Raw genomic sequence first — 14,784 nt, forward strand, 5'->3', positions numbered from 1 at the left:
AAGATGCAAAGTCCGGAATTCGAGCTGCTTTGGCTGCAATTGGAGCGACCACATCCGAATTACGTGCTGGACCAAACAGAACGCACCTGACTTGAACAACAAAAAAAAACAGTGCTTAATAAAGAACATGATTCAGAAGAGGAATCTATGATATATCAATTGAATAATGTCAATATGAGTAAATTGACTCCTGTCATAATAGCACCCCTGGTAAACGAGCGGCCTTTAAGCGTGGAAGTGGATACCTCCGTGTGCTCCCATGAATAAATAAATAATTTTTATTAGTGTCACAAGTAGGCTTACATTAACACTGCAATGAAATTACTGTGAAAATCCCCGAGTCGCCACATTCCGGCGCCTGTTCAGGTACACAGAGGGAGAATTCAGAATGTCCAATTCAGCTAATAAGCACATCTTTCAGGACTTGTGGGAGGAAACCAGAGCACCCGGAGGAAACCCATGCAGACACGGGGAGAACGTGCAGACTCCCCACAGACAGTGACCCAAGCCGTGAATCGAACCTCGGACCCTGGCGCTGTAAAGCAACAGTGCTAACCACTGAACTACCATGCTGCCAGATGTGCGTACATCTGTCAGAGTTCCCTGAGGCAATGGGAGAATGGAGGAGTCCATCACCAACATGAGTTCACCAACATTTACCCGGGCTCAACCACATGAGCTCTGACCATGAGAGACACATGCAGAAATACTCGGAGTGGACGCAAGAGCGGCTTCTCGGACATGAAAGGGCACAAGTCTCCCTCATTAGCCTGGATCAGTTCGCTCTGAGCATGCACAGCGACATCCAGGGGATACATGAGGAACTGTGTAGGTTTAACAGGGCAGTCACACTGTTGGCCCAGTGGTTATTGGAAAGGACCACTGTTGCACACAAGCAGCCAGGCCCATCAACCGTATTTGAAGGCCAACCCAAGGCGGTGCAGGTCACTGAGGAGGCTGAACTTACCAAGAGCTTCTCAGTACCATCAACTTTTTCCACCTCTCCAGTCCCTCTGTTAGAGTCCACATTTACCGCAGTGACCATTGTTCCCACGCAGAGATGCAGAGTCTAAAGGAGTCCTCCAATGGGTTCCTGCATGAACTGGTGTGCTACCACTGCCATTGAGACTGAGCAGTGAGAAGTCTGTCTACATCTCCTCCAAGTCAATGTTGGGGAGGGGGCAGTACGTGGGAATGTGCGAGAGCGAAGGGTGCCGTCTCACCTGGAGCACCAATGGGTTCACCATGGTTACAATTTTCACATTGTATATAGCACATTTGACTTCTTTACTATATCTACTAACTGTTGTACATGACTTGGTGAGCGTTTGTACACTAGCGATCTCAAAAAGAATAGTAACATTATGAAGAGGGTTCTTACTGGTAATATGAGGGCAGCATGCTGAGGTCCATCTCGATGTGTCATCAGCAAGATCAAGATAGAGTAGAAACTCACTGAGCAAGGGGACAGAAGGAACAAAAGGTCAACAACCCAGAAGTTCTGATGAGTGCTAAAGGTGCGGGAGAGATCACCCCAGGAAAGAGCTTTGTTGCACAGTTATGGGCTGCTCGTGAGCAAGCTGCCTGATCTGTACGTATACTACAACATACAATTCTATCAGTTTGATTCTGACATTGTGTCACTCTCAGCATTACGGGCATGGTTTGGTTATGGACAATTTGGCAACATGGGCCCCTCATCTGCAGTAATTGGTGTTCATATAAGGCATTCAGGTTGTGAATAACCTATTACCATGTTTGTTTGCAATAGGATGAGGCAAATGTTTGTGATAGTGAAGGTTTCATCCATATAAATGCGACCATATACAACTCATTGATGTTTATTATCTCCCTCGTGGAAGATGGGCAGCCCCTTGACTAATTGTGGAAACAATGAACAAGGTTTTTTAGCTGGAATTATGTCACCAGGGACTAGTTGTTGGCCATTGTGCTATCAGAGGACCTTACGAGAATTTAATTTGCACAAGGCCCAGTCTGGTGTTGATCCCCTCCTCCACAGAGTCAGCCCTGGCTACATGGCTGTGCCTCCCAGATGCTTTGTCATTGGCAGCTTCCTCACACTCATCGTTTCAGAAGCTTCAGCATGGACAGGGGCTTGCTTCTTAATCTTCTCACCTTCCTCCCCTTCAGACGTTGGAGATCTGCCATGGCCTTGTCATCATCGATTTGTAGGCCTCTCTACTTCACAATGTTATGCAGCATATGACACACCATTGCTATTCTTGATGCCCTTGCTTGGCATATTGCTGCGCTTCACTTGAGTGATCGGCGCACCTTAAGCACATCTTTAAAACATCAATTGGCTGCTCAATGGTTCTCCTGGTTACAAGTCGGCTGCTGTTTTGGTTGTGCTCTGCCTTCATTTGTGACTCCTAAAGGGGGTCATTCTCTAGGCTCTCAAAGAGTAGCCGTTGTCCTGTCTGTAATGATATGTATATAGGTATACCAGTGAAGGGTTAATTTTTACATCTCAGTGTAATTCAAACACTAGAGGGCACCACCAGTTCCCAGTATAAATATTAGATCTCAGGGAATCTTGGGTAGTGTTAGCAGAGGGGAGAGGTTGATCACAGCTCAAGGACTAGTTTAGATTAGAGAGAACATCATTAGTTAACTCTAGATCTTAGATTAATGTTTAACAGACTCAATCTTACTTTATTAATAGTTATAGCTCTGTAGAGTGTGCAAACTCTATTTAATTTAATCGTTATTCAATAAATCAGTTTTGCTTCAAGTTAAAGATTGTTGCTTTCTTTATCATCAACTCATCAGATCATTCTGGATCACAAGGCAAAGAGTAATGACATATTACCACAAAGTGTAATATGACATGGTACCAGGGGTGTCTACTGAAGCTAACTAGTATAGTTTAGTAAGAATCTCGTCTAGAAAACTAAGAAGTTATTCGACTTTCAAAGCACAACCTGAGACTGCAGAACTTTGATGAATCCAGGATCGATGGACAAAGCTCAAACTCCACAACAATTAAGGATCACCGGTAAACTTGGTGTAAACTGGCGGGTGTTCAAGCAGCAGTTTCAAATTTATTTAGAGGCTTCCGATTTGAATAATGCTACCGATGCACGTAAAATAGCTCTTCTACTCACTATGGCTGGTCCACATGCCATTGAAATCTATAACTCTTTCCAATAGACGGCGGAACAAGATAAAACTAAGTTTGAAGTAATAGTTGCAAAGTTTGATCATCATTGCAAAATTCAAACGAATGAAACATTTGAGAATTTTATTATCAAAAAGAGAATGCAAAACAAGGGTGAATCAATTGATTGCTTTGTTACTGATCTTAGACTGTTAGCTCGATCTTGTAACTTCTCAGTATTGAATGATTCCATGATCAGAGACCAAATAGTCTTTGTCTAATTGATAAAAAGGTCAGAGAACTATTGCTGAGGCAAAAGGATCTCACGCTTGAAAATGCAATTAAAATGTGTCGTTTACATCAGTTATCGAAAAGTCAGTACCATGAATTTTTTCTCTGTGAATAGGGCGCGAATACGAACCTCAGGTATAATGTGTTAAGGCAGTGTCACAGATGAAGAAAATGCGTGTTTTGGTTGGCAGCCATCTTGTGCGTGCGCATTCTAGCCCTACACATGCGCACTTCATTAAAAGATGCGAGACGGACGAAGACCGATCTGCGCATGCGTGAAGAAGTGTGGTGCGTAATGACGTATACGTCATGACGTGTGGACGGTGTGGAACCTCCCACTTTCCAAAGAAATGCCATACCAGAGGAAAACAATGCTCATGATGTAGCAAGCAAAACCACTTTGCTGCTCAGTGCAGATCCACACAATCATTTAAATCTGCAAAGACAAATTCAAGACAAATTAGTGTGAGAAGTGTAGAATCTAAGGAAGAAGGTTTTGAACAAAAATTTTCCAAGCATACAGATGTTTATTCTTTGGAAGCTACTTTCTTTGTCAGTTTCATAGAGAAGTATGATAGAACCACAGAAGTTTCATCACCTCTCAAGACAGTCTACTCCATCAATTCTGATACAGAATAGAACACTGTATTGCAAGTCAATGATGATCCAATCAACTTTAAGCTGGATACAGGCGCTACTACCAATTTGCTTACCAAGCTTGACTTCACAAAGCTAAAGCAAACCCCTAAAATAAATAAATCAGCTTGTCAACTACGAGACTATATTGGCTATGTAATCACTTCAATTGGATCTTGCTACTTGTTAGTTTCCAATAATGATATAGTGATTTCTCTAAGATGTGAGATAGTTGATTCAGACAAGTCTTCACTCTTTGGTGCGCAAGCCTGTAAAGATTTACACCTAATTCAGAGGATTTATAGTGTGACACCATCTCAACCAATGATTCAAGACGACATTCAAGGGATTCTAGATCAATTTCCAGGCGACTTCGAAGGCATGGGTACTCTTCTATACAAGTACAAAATTCTGTTATGGATGGATGCCAAACCTGTGGTACACCCTCCGAGGAGAGTTCCCTCTCCACTTAGAGAGATTAAAACTTGAACTCCCAAGATTACAACATCAGGGCATTATTTGAAGAATCACTGAACTGACTGACTGGGTCAGCTCGATGGTTTGTGTGAAATAACCTTCTGGTGATCTGAGGATATGCATAGACCCCAAAGATCTTAACAAGAATATTAAGAGTGAGCACTATCCCATTCCCAAGAGAGAGGAAATCACTAGTGAAATGGCTAACGCACAGATCTTTTCCAAGTTGGATGCATCAAGAGGATTCTGACAGATGCAACTTGATGACTCTAGTAGAAAGTTACGTACTTTCAACACGCCTTTTGGTAGGTTCTGTTTTAACAGGATGCCATTTGGGATCATCTCAGCAACTGAGATCTTCCATCGTGTTATGGAACAGATGACTGAGGGTATCGAAGGTGTTCATGTTTATGTAAACGACATAATCATTTGGTCATCTACACAAGAAGAACACATCTCAAGATTACAAAAGGTATTCAAAGAGTGCACACGTATGGTCTGAAATTGAATAGAACCAAGTGTAGTTTTGGCATTTCGATACTGAAGTTCCTTGGAGACCAGATTTCTGAACATGGTGTGTGACCTGACAATGACAAGATTGCAGCCATTCAATGAATGAAAGTTCCAGAAGACAAGAAGGCAGTTCTACGTTTCTTAGGTTTCGGGAATTTTGGGGGTAAATCCATTCCCAACATTTCATCCAGAACCACTGCTCTCAGAAACCTAATAAATAAGTCTACCACGTTTGATTGAACCAACAATCATCAAAAGGAATGGCTCGACTTAAAATCTCAATTAACGACCGCACCTCGTCTTTCGTTCTTTGGTCCGAATAGGGAGACAAAAATTTCGACTGATGAAAGTAAGAAGTCTTACAACACCCGATTAAAGTCCAACAGGTTTGTCTCGAATCACTAGCTTTCGGAGCACTGCTCCTTTCTCAGGTGAATGTCAAGGTCGGGTTTCACCTGAGGAAGGAGCATTGCTCCGAAAGCTTGTGATTCAAAACAAACCTGTTGGACTTTAACCTGGTGTTGTAAGACTTATTCCTGTGCTCACCCCAGTCCAATGCCGGCATCTCCACAACGAGTTAGGATGGAATAGGAGCCGTTCTGGTGCAAAAGGACGACAACTCGTCATGGTTACCTGTTGCATACATATCCGGAACGATGACACCAACAGAACAATGATATGCACAGAATGAGAAAGAATGTCTTGGTTTACTTACTGGTGTATTAAAGTTTCATGATTACGTTTATGGACTTCCTACCTTTACTGTTGAAACTGACCATAGACCACTTGTACATATCATACAAAAGGATCTCAATGATATGACTCCGCGACTCCAGAGGATCTTGATGAAGCTTAGGAGGTACGACTTCAACCTCATCTATACTCCAGGAAAAGACTTGATAATTGCAGACGCTTTATCATATTCGATCACTTCAGAAAGTAAACCTTTGAATTCATTCAGCATGTAGAATCTCAAGTACAGCTGTGTGCTGAAAATCATCCTGCTTTGGATGTGAAAATCAACCTCATCCGTGAAGAAGCAAAAAAGGATGCAATGCTTCAATGAGTCGTACACCATCTCAACAATGGGTGGGCAAAAGGGCATTATTCCAAGTTCAGGAATATTCAAGCAGATTTAACAGTTGTGGATGGATTATTACTTCGACTTGATCAGATAGTAATACCAGTGTCTCTCCGACCCATGATTCTCAACCAAATTCATGAAGGTCACCTTGGCATTGAAAAATGCAAGAGAAGGCTGAGACGAGCTGTTTACTGGACAGGTATCAAATGGGACATCACTGATGTGGTACTTGGATGCGAAACATGTCAGAAATTTCAACCTGCGTAATGCAAGGAGAAACTACAAATCTCCATGGGCAAAAGTTGGCATTGATTTGTTTCACTGTAATGGTCGTGATTATGTCCTTATAATCAACTACTATTCGAATTATCCAGAAGTCATGAAGTTATCAGATCTCATATCCAGATCTGTCATCAAAGCAAGTAAGGAAACTTTTGCCAGACATGCTATTCCAACCACAGTCATGTCTGACAATGGGCCATGCTTCAACAGTAATGAATGAGCTGAATTCTCTTGGGAGTACAACTATGCTCACATCACGTCGAGTCCACATTACCCACAGTCAAATGGTAAAGTGGAGAAAGGAACTTCTTAACAAAGCTTTCGATTCTTCGTCAGATATGAATCTAGTGTTACTATCATATAGAGCGACTCCTCGTTCGACTGGACTATCACCTGCACAGATGTTAATGAACAGAGATTTGAGAACAACTCTACCATCTATGTCTCTACCCAATCCAGATCATCTGCCTGTGATACAAAAGATGAAACATCAGCATGCAACCACTCTGGACTCACTGCTTCCAGATGATACTGTCAGGATCAAGGTACCTGATGGAGGTTGGTCTGCTCCTGCAAAAGTCATCAGGTAAGCAGCACCACGTTCTTATATTGTTCAGACAGCTGAAGGAACAATAGTTCAACCCAATCGCCGAGCACTACTGAAACTCAAGCAACACACTAACATATTTCCTGATTTACAGCTTCATGAAAGTATTTTCCATGATACTTCAACCAACACTCAAGATTCACAGAGAACTTCTACGTCACCTCCTTGTGTTTTAAGTAGGTCTACCAGGAGAAGAAGAAAACCGAACAAACTAAATTTGTAAATCATCAACAGTGAACTTTGTGATCATTATTAATTTTTCACTACGTTACAAAGTTATATACATGTCATGTATTGTAATAATATTATAATTATTTTCCTGTGTTGCACATAGAAAAGAAATGTAAACAAAAAAGGGATGTATTGATATGTATATAGGTATACCAGTGAAGGGTTAATTATTACATCTCAGTGTAATTCAAACACTAGAGGGCACCACCAGTTCCCAGTATAAATATTAGACCTCAGGGAATCTTGGGTAGTGTTAGCAGAGGAGAGAGATTGATCATAGCTCAAGGACTAATTTAGATTAGAGAAAAGTAGCACATGGACAGCATTAGTTAATTGTAGATCATAGATTAATGTTTAACAGACTCAATCTTACTTTATTAATAGTTATAGCTCTGTAGAGTGTGCAAACTGTTTAATTTAATTGTTATTCAATAAATAAGTTTTGCTTCAAGTTACAGATTGGTGGTTTCTTTATCATCAACTCATCAGACTATTCTGGATCACAAGGCAAAGGGTAACAACATATTACCACAAAGTGTAACATAACACTGTAGAGGCCAAACGTAGATATGAAACTGTGTTGGTAGCTGAAACAATTAGGGAATTGAGAACTCCATAGTCTGAAGGAGTCATGACAGCTTCCAGAGAGCCTCACACACATCTTGTTTTGGTCACAAACCACCTGGAAATTGAGTGAGTGGAAGGAATTCCAATTGACAAAGGTGCCTGCATGTTGTGTTGGGTCTTTATGGTAACATGGGTGCAATCAATACTACCTGTGGGAAGCTTTCTCATTTGCCAAAGGCTGTGGCTCTACACTTCTAAGTTCACACTGTCCCTTACCATCTGACATCGAATGGCCATGAAAATGGTTAAACATGGACAAACAAAACAGACTTCAGGCTCAATAGACACCAGGCTGGCAAGAATGTTCTCATACAGCACCACACTGCATGTAGTAGCTGGGGTGGCCCCAGCTGAGACATTAATGGGTGGTATGCTTGGTTCACGACTGAGTTTGATTATCCCGGACATCGGCGTGAAGGTGTGCCGTATCCAAGATTTTCAAGCGCGTTGCCCAGTTCGACGTCGACCTCTTGGACACTTTGCACCTGATGACACGATGTTTGTTCGTAACTTTAACGACGGTGCTCACTGGATCTCTGGGATTGACATCCGCCAAACAGAACAGTCTCTTACCAAGTTCGGGTCCGAGGGCAACTGATGCGACAGCATTTGGATCACATTCGTTCATGGCAGTTAATCCCTTAAAGGAAACTTGTCCTGAACCCTCCAGCTCCATTGCTGAACCTGTTTATGGTGACGTTTCCAGTCTCTCTCAACGCCGACACGTCCGACGTTGTATCTTCTGACTCTGAAATGAAGACGCAGACCTCTGAGGTCACGGACGCTGATCAGCCGCCTCCCGCCAATCGTCCGCCGCGGCATTCTTGCCGCAGATGTCAGTTACCAGAAGGGTATGCGCCGACTGATCCGGCGCATCAGCTTCATGGCGATTTGACTGCCACCATCTGCTCCTCCTTCTCCACCTCATCAATCATCGAGGGGATCTGCAGACTTTGGGGGGGGGGGAGGGGAATGTAATACCCCACACGGGGTCTACGGGATGGGAATGCTTGTCTTCCCCGTGGTCCTTACAGAGTACAAGCTCCCCTGTTAGGGGCAGAGGATCTCTATTAATCTTTGTAGAAAAGGTCCACCAGTAAGACAGTGACCAGAACTGTCTTACCAGTAGGGATCTACTGGGCTGTGTATATATAATGTTGTAAATAAAACTATGTTTCTTAATTTTACTCGGTGTGGATTCCCGTGTCCTTATGTTCCAAAATAAACCACCACAAATGTATTATTTGTGGCATGATCTTAAGAAAATTATTGATTCAATATTAGGGCCTCCTGGTTCAAAAAGTGCTGTTGCAATCTTCCAAATTTTGATTATATTTACAAGCTAGAAACAATTCACTTTCTTTTGGCCATGTCTGGAACTCCTAAAAAGCCAGTTAGATTGTAACAGCATCATTAAAAAGTACAATAATATTTGAAAAGATTATCCTTTACTTTCACAACGTTGGAATGCTTGATAAGGTTTTGAATGTTAAATAGATTTCCCAACGTCAAAAACAACTTGCTGCAAACGTTGGGTCTCGTCAAAGTGAAGTTTCATATTGAAGAGTAAATTGAGACTAATTTGTTCAAATTAGTAGTTATTTCGTTTTGAAAAATTACTCTACCATATCCAGCCCTGGGGCATTGCAGACCATGTGTGTGTAAGCAGGTGCTAATCCTAAGATTTCTGGTTCATCAAGAATCTGAAATATAGTCACGCATCAAGTAACTGCAATCTGCATGTAAATCACAAATGGCACTATCTCAAAGATGCAAATAAAATGTTCGCTTCAAACATTGTACAACATAATATGAGCTGGATTTTGCCAAATGAGAGGAGGTTCTGATGACAGGCCTGAATGTGGATCACGTATCCACAGTAGCGGGTCACAGAACTTCCTCAGCGATTTTCCCATCTGTATTTTATTTTTAAAAAAAATAAATTTAGAGTACCCAATTAATTTTTTCCAATTAAGGGGCAATTTAGCGTGGCCGATTCACCTACCCTGCACATCTTTGGGTTATGGGGGCAAAACCCATGCAAACACAGGGAGAATGTGCAAACTCCACACGGACAGTGACCCAGAGCCGGGATTGGCGCCATGAAGCAGCAGTGCTACCCACTGCGTCACCGTGCTGCCCGAGGGAATTAGATAATTGTTAACGAGCTGTATTTGTTGCATATTTCAATGTAGTTCTTTTTATTAATAAAAAGTAATTGTGTTTACATTTACAAACCTGGTGAATGTAATTCAGTGCAGGCAAGGGCCAAAGACTTCGGGTACTTTTCTAAGAATTATTGGTTGTGACTCCGGGTCAAATGGGGCTGGAATTAACCATGCACTAGCCCAGGGTGCCGTAATAATTTGGGGGCTCCTGTCCGGGATCTTTGGAACAGCAGATGGCGAAGTTTGGGTTTTAGTGCAATTATTCTTTGAAAGAGACACGAGGTTTGTAGCAATACTACAGGATGGCTATGGAAGCTGCTAAGGGTTTTCGTCAGGTGGACGACTTGTCTCTGGTTTACTGAAAAGAGCCTTGAAAAGACAAGCTAGTTGAATTGGCAGGGTAATTAAAACTAGAGCTAGACCTAGGAAGGTGGAGATAACTGATGTGATTGCTCAACATTTAAATTTGAAAGAGATGCTAGGAGCATCAAGGACATTTCTAGTAGGGAAATTGAGCTGGAGAGAATTAGGTTGCCGTTCGAGCATGAAGGGGAATTAAAAAGAATAGAAAAAGAAATGGGGTGCAGCAACAAGAAATGGAGATGAAGCAAAAAGGAAATTAAATGGAGATAGAAATAAGGAGGTTGGAATTAGAGAGAGAGGAAACAGCAAAAGAGAGAGAGTTCCAGATTAAGGCACTAGATATTTGAGGGGAGCTGCCAGAATCACAGGAAAATACAGTGCGGAAAAGGCCATTCGGCCCATCGAGTCTGCATCGCCACATGAAAGGCACCTGATCTGCCAATCCTAATCCCACTTTTCAGCACTTGGCCCATAGCCTCAAATGTTAAGACATGCCATGTGCTCATCCAGGTACTTTTCAAAAGATGTGGGGCAACCTGCCTCTACCACCCTCCAAGGCAGTGTGTTCCAGACCATCACCACCCTCTGGATAAAAAAACATTTTCTCAAATTCCCCCTGAACCTCCCGCCCCTCACCTTAAACCTGTGTCCCCTCGTGACCAACCCTTTAACTAAGGGGAACAGCTGCTCCCTATCCACCCTGTCCATGCCCCTCATAATCCTGTACACCTCGATCAGGTCGCCCCTCAGTCTTCTCTGCTCCAAACAACCCAAGCCTATCCCACCTCTCTTCAGAACTTAAATATTCCATTCCAGGTGGCATCCTGGTGAAACGCCTCTGAACCCGCTCCAGTTCAATCACATCCTTCCTATAATGTGGTGACCAGAACTGCTAACAGTACTCCAGCTGTGGCCTCACTAATGTTCTACATAACTCCAACATGACATATATAGTTATATAGAACGTTGATTAGGCCACATTTGGAATACTGTGCCCAATTCTGGTCACCACACTACCAGAAGGATGTGGAGGCTTTGGAGAGAGAGCAGTAAAGGTTTACCAGGATGTTGCACTCTGCTCGTCTCGGCTACTTTGAACAGGAGCTTCAGACTTTTCGGCACCAGAGAGATGGGGTGGGACTTGGTTTTATTGATTGGCTGGCGGCCAATGAATTGGCCCAAAAGGCCATGACAACAGGTGGTGATTAGGTCCTATCCTAGTGGGATGATTTTCAGAGTTCAAAGGAGCTCAGTTTGACTCCTGGAAGGACAGGGACAAGGACTCACTCTCTCTCCTCCAAGTTTTCTCCAGAAAGACTTTGAGTGCTGTATTTCTGGAACTGCAGAGAACCTGAATTAATTAATCTATAGGAAAGTGATTCCGGGCTGCAAACAAAGACCAGGACCCGCTTTCTCTCTCTCTCCAGAAAGACTGTGAGTGCTGTTTTTGTGAAACTACAGAAACCTGAATGAATCTACTGTAACGTCTCAGGCTGAAAGTAGAGTTTGAAGAGGAGTAAAGATCTGAAACAAAGACTCTTTTTCCCTCTTACTGATGATTTTTCTTACCCCTTTCTTCCCCTCTGTGTTTGTCTGTCTTCTGTTTGTGTATAGGTGCGTGTATGTATGCATATAGAGAGTTGGGATGCAAGTTAAAGAGGGGAATTAGATAATAGTTAACCAGTAGTATTTATTACACATTTCATAGCAGTTCTTGTTATTAATGAAAAGTAATTGGGCTGGATTCTCCCAAAATGGGACTATGTCCCAATGCTGGAGTAAAAACGCTGGAGTTTTACTCCAGAGATTCCTGGAAAAAAGATCAGCCAATTCAATGCCCTGCTGGGGGCTAGCAGGGACCAGGAGTAATTCACGCAGCTTTAGCTGCAGATACGGGCCCCCACACTTCCGGTTCGGAATCCATGCATGCGCATGCTGGCAGCCTCCAGCGGCTGCGCCGAGCTCCATGGCGGACTTGGACCGCGGAGCCAGACACAAAAAATTAGACCCCTCCCGATTGACCATGCGCCCGAGCATCTAACCGCCCAGATCTAACCCCCAGCGGCCAATAAGGCTCTCCCCCCGGTGTCCGATCCCCTGCCCCCCCCCCCCCCACCAGGGCAGCCACGGACTGAGTCCACAGCCACCATGCTTGCATCCCGACCGGCAATAGGTGGTTAGTTCCCTGCCGTCAGGAATTCAGCTGGTCGGGAGCGGAGAATCGCTGAGCGTGCCTCTGTCAATGGGCCCCCAGCAGTGTGGAATACTCCCTAATCACGCAGATTCTCCGGTCCCGGAAAACCGCCGGACCGGTGGTGGGCCCGATTTTGGCGTGAAAGTGGATTCTCTGCCCCCACACCGAATGCGGTTTTGGTGCGGGGCTGCGGAGAATCCAGCCCGTTGTGTTTATATTTATAAACCTGGTGACTGTAATTATTGGGCAGCCAAGGCCAAAGACTTCAGCTATTTTTCTAAGAATTATTGGCTGTGACTCCAGGTCAAATGGGGCTGGAATTGACCGCGCACTATGCCAAGGTATCGTAACAGGCATGATAATATGTGATCAGCCCAGCAACAGATAGAAATCTGCATGTCAACAGCAATAGCCACCGGTCAAAAGGCATGATGAGATGCAACTTTCCCAGTAGCAAGATTAGCAGGCATCTAGATAGGGTCAAGTATAAATTGCCTATCAGTAGAACCAACTACCTAAACGACAGAGATATAAGTAGAGGTATATACATACTAATTTCTAAAAAGCCACAGAGAGCCCAGCAGACGGGCACTCTGATTAAGAAAAAGACAGAGCCGATTCATAGCGTTAGCGCCCGTTCAGATCAGACGGACTTAACCGGAACAGACTGACGGTGTACGGGCTCCCCCAGTTGGGTCTGCGACAACCTTTGGGATAGGTCCGGACGACCGGTAGTTGCATCGAAAATTCGGGGACAGCCCATCAAATTTCTATGGGACACAGGATGGTCCCGCACCACGATAAATTCCTCCCCCATGTTCAAAAAGACACGTGGCCCACTACAGCCACCATCACCCTCAGCGGCTTTACAGGTCACTCACAGCAGGGACACATCACAGCCCTTGTACCCATTCAAATCGGCAACATCACCACCAAGCACCCCGTGGTTTTAGTTGACCTGCCCGCAACGCTCAACATAGGAGAGTACATGAACAAAAGTAGCGCCGTAGGCGAATTTTGGTTCAACCCGACAACGCTTAGTACGGACAAGCAGATTAGGGCAGTTCTGCAAAAGAACAGGGCAGCATTCGCGACCCACAAGCACGACTGTGGCCGGAGGGCTGGTTCCGTACAAATCACAGGACCTGACCCTAAAACCCAAAAACAGTATTGATTTCCCGAAGAGGCAGAGGGAGAAATCTCAAAGGTAATAGAAAGCTCATTAGAGCAGGGCGTACTTAGATCAGTAGCCTCCACTAATAATGCCCCGATTTGACCAGTGTGAAAGCCCGATGGATCATGGCGACTGACCATCGATTACCGGGAACTCAACAAAATCACCCCCGCAGCAGCCCCCACAGTCGCCACAAGTCCCGAGACCATGCTCAAGCAGGGACTCAATTCCCGATACTTCACGGTTTTGGACGTCAGTAATGGATTCTGGTCCATTCCATTGGCAAAGGCGTGCCAGTACAAATTTGCCTTCACCTTTAAAGCACAGCAGTACACGTGGACATGCCTGCCACAAGGATTCCACAACTCCCCCTCCATTTTCCACCGACAGCTGGCAAATGGTTTAGCCAAATTTTCTCGCCCCAAATGTCTGGTCCAGTACGTAGTTGACCTACTACTGCAGACAGACACCAAGGAAGAGCACATTCAGCTTCTGTCCGAACTCCTGAAACTCTTACACTCAATCGGTTGTAAAGTCAACCCCAAAAAGGCCCAGATTTTGGAAGATAAAGTGATATATTTGGGAACAATTGTCACACATGGTAAATGCGAGATCGAGCATAAAAGGATTGACTCGATTGCCAAATTGCCCCTTCCCCAGAACGTTTCAGCCCTCCGGTCGTTTTTAGGACTGGTTGGCTACTGCCAAAACCACATTGACGGTTTCGCCAGCAAGGCAGCATCCCTCTCAGACCTCCTAAAGAAAGGAGCCCCCCTGGGAATGGCTTCCGCAGCATACAGATGCTGTGGACTCTTTAAAACAGGCACTCATAGCAGCCCCCGCACTACAAGTTCCAGACCCGTTTTCCCCTTACGCCATAGAGGTAGCGACCACAGACTGCACCCTTTCAGCCGTGCTCATCCAGGAACGGCACGACCAGTTAAGGACCGTAGCTTGCGCCTCCAGAATTTTAGATGCTGTGGAGCAGGGATTTTCAGCCTGTGAGAGGCACCTGC

Source organism: Scyliorhinus torazame, chromosome 2 (assembly GCF_047496885.1).
Source record: "Scyliorhinus torazame isolate Kashiwa2021f chromosome 2, sScyTor2.1, whole genome shotgun sequence".
Lineage (NCBI taxonomy): Eukaryota > Metazoa > Chordata > Chondrichthyes > Carcharhiniformes > Scyliorhinidae > Scyliorhinus > Scyliorhinus torazame.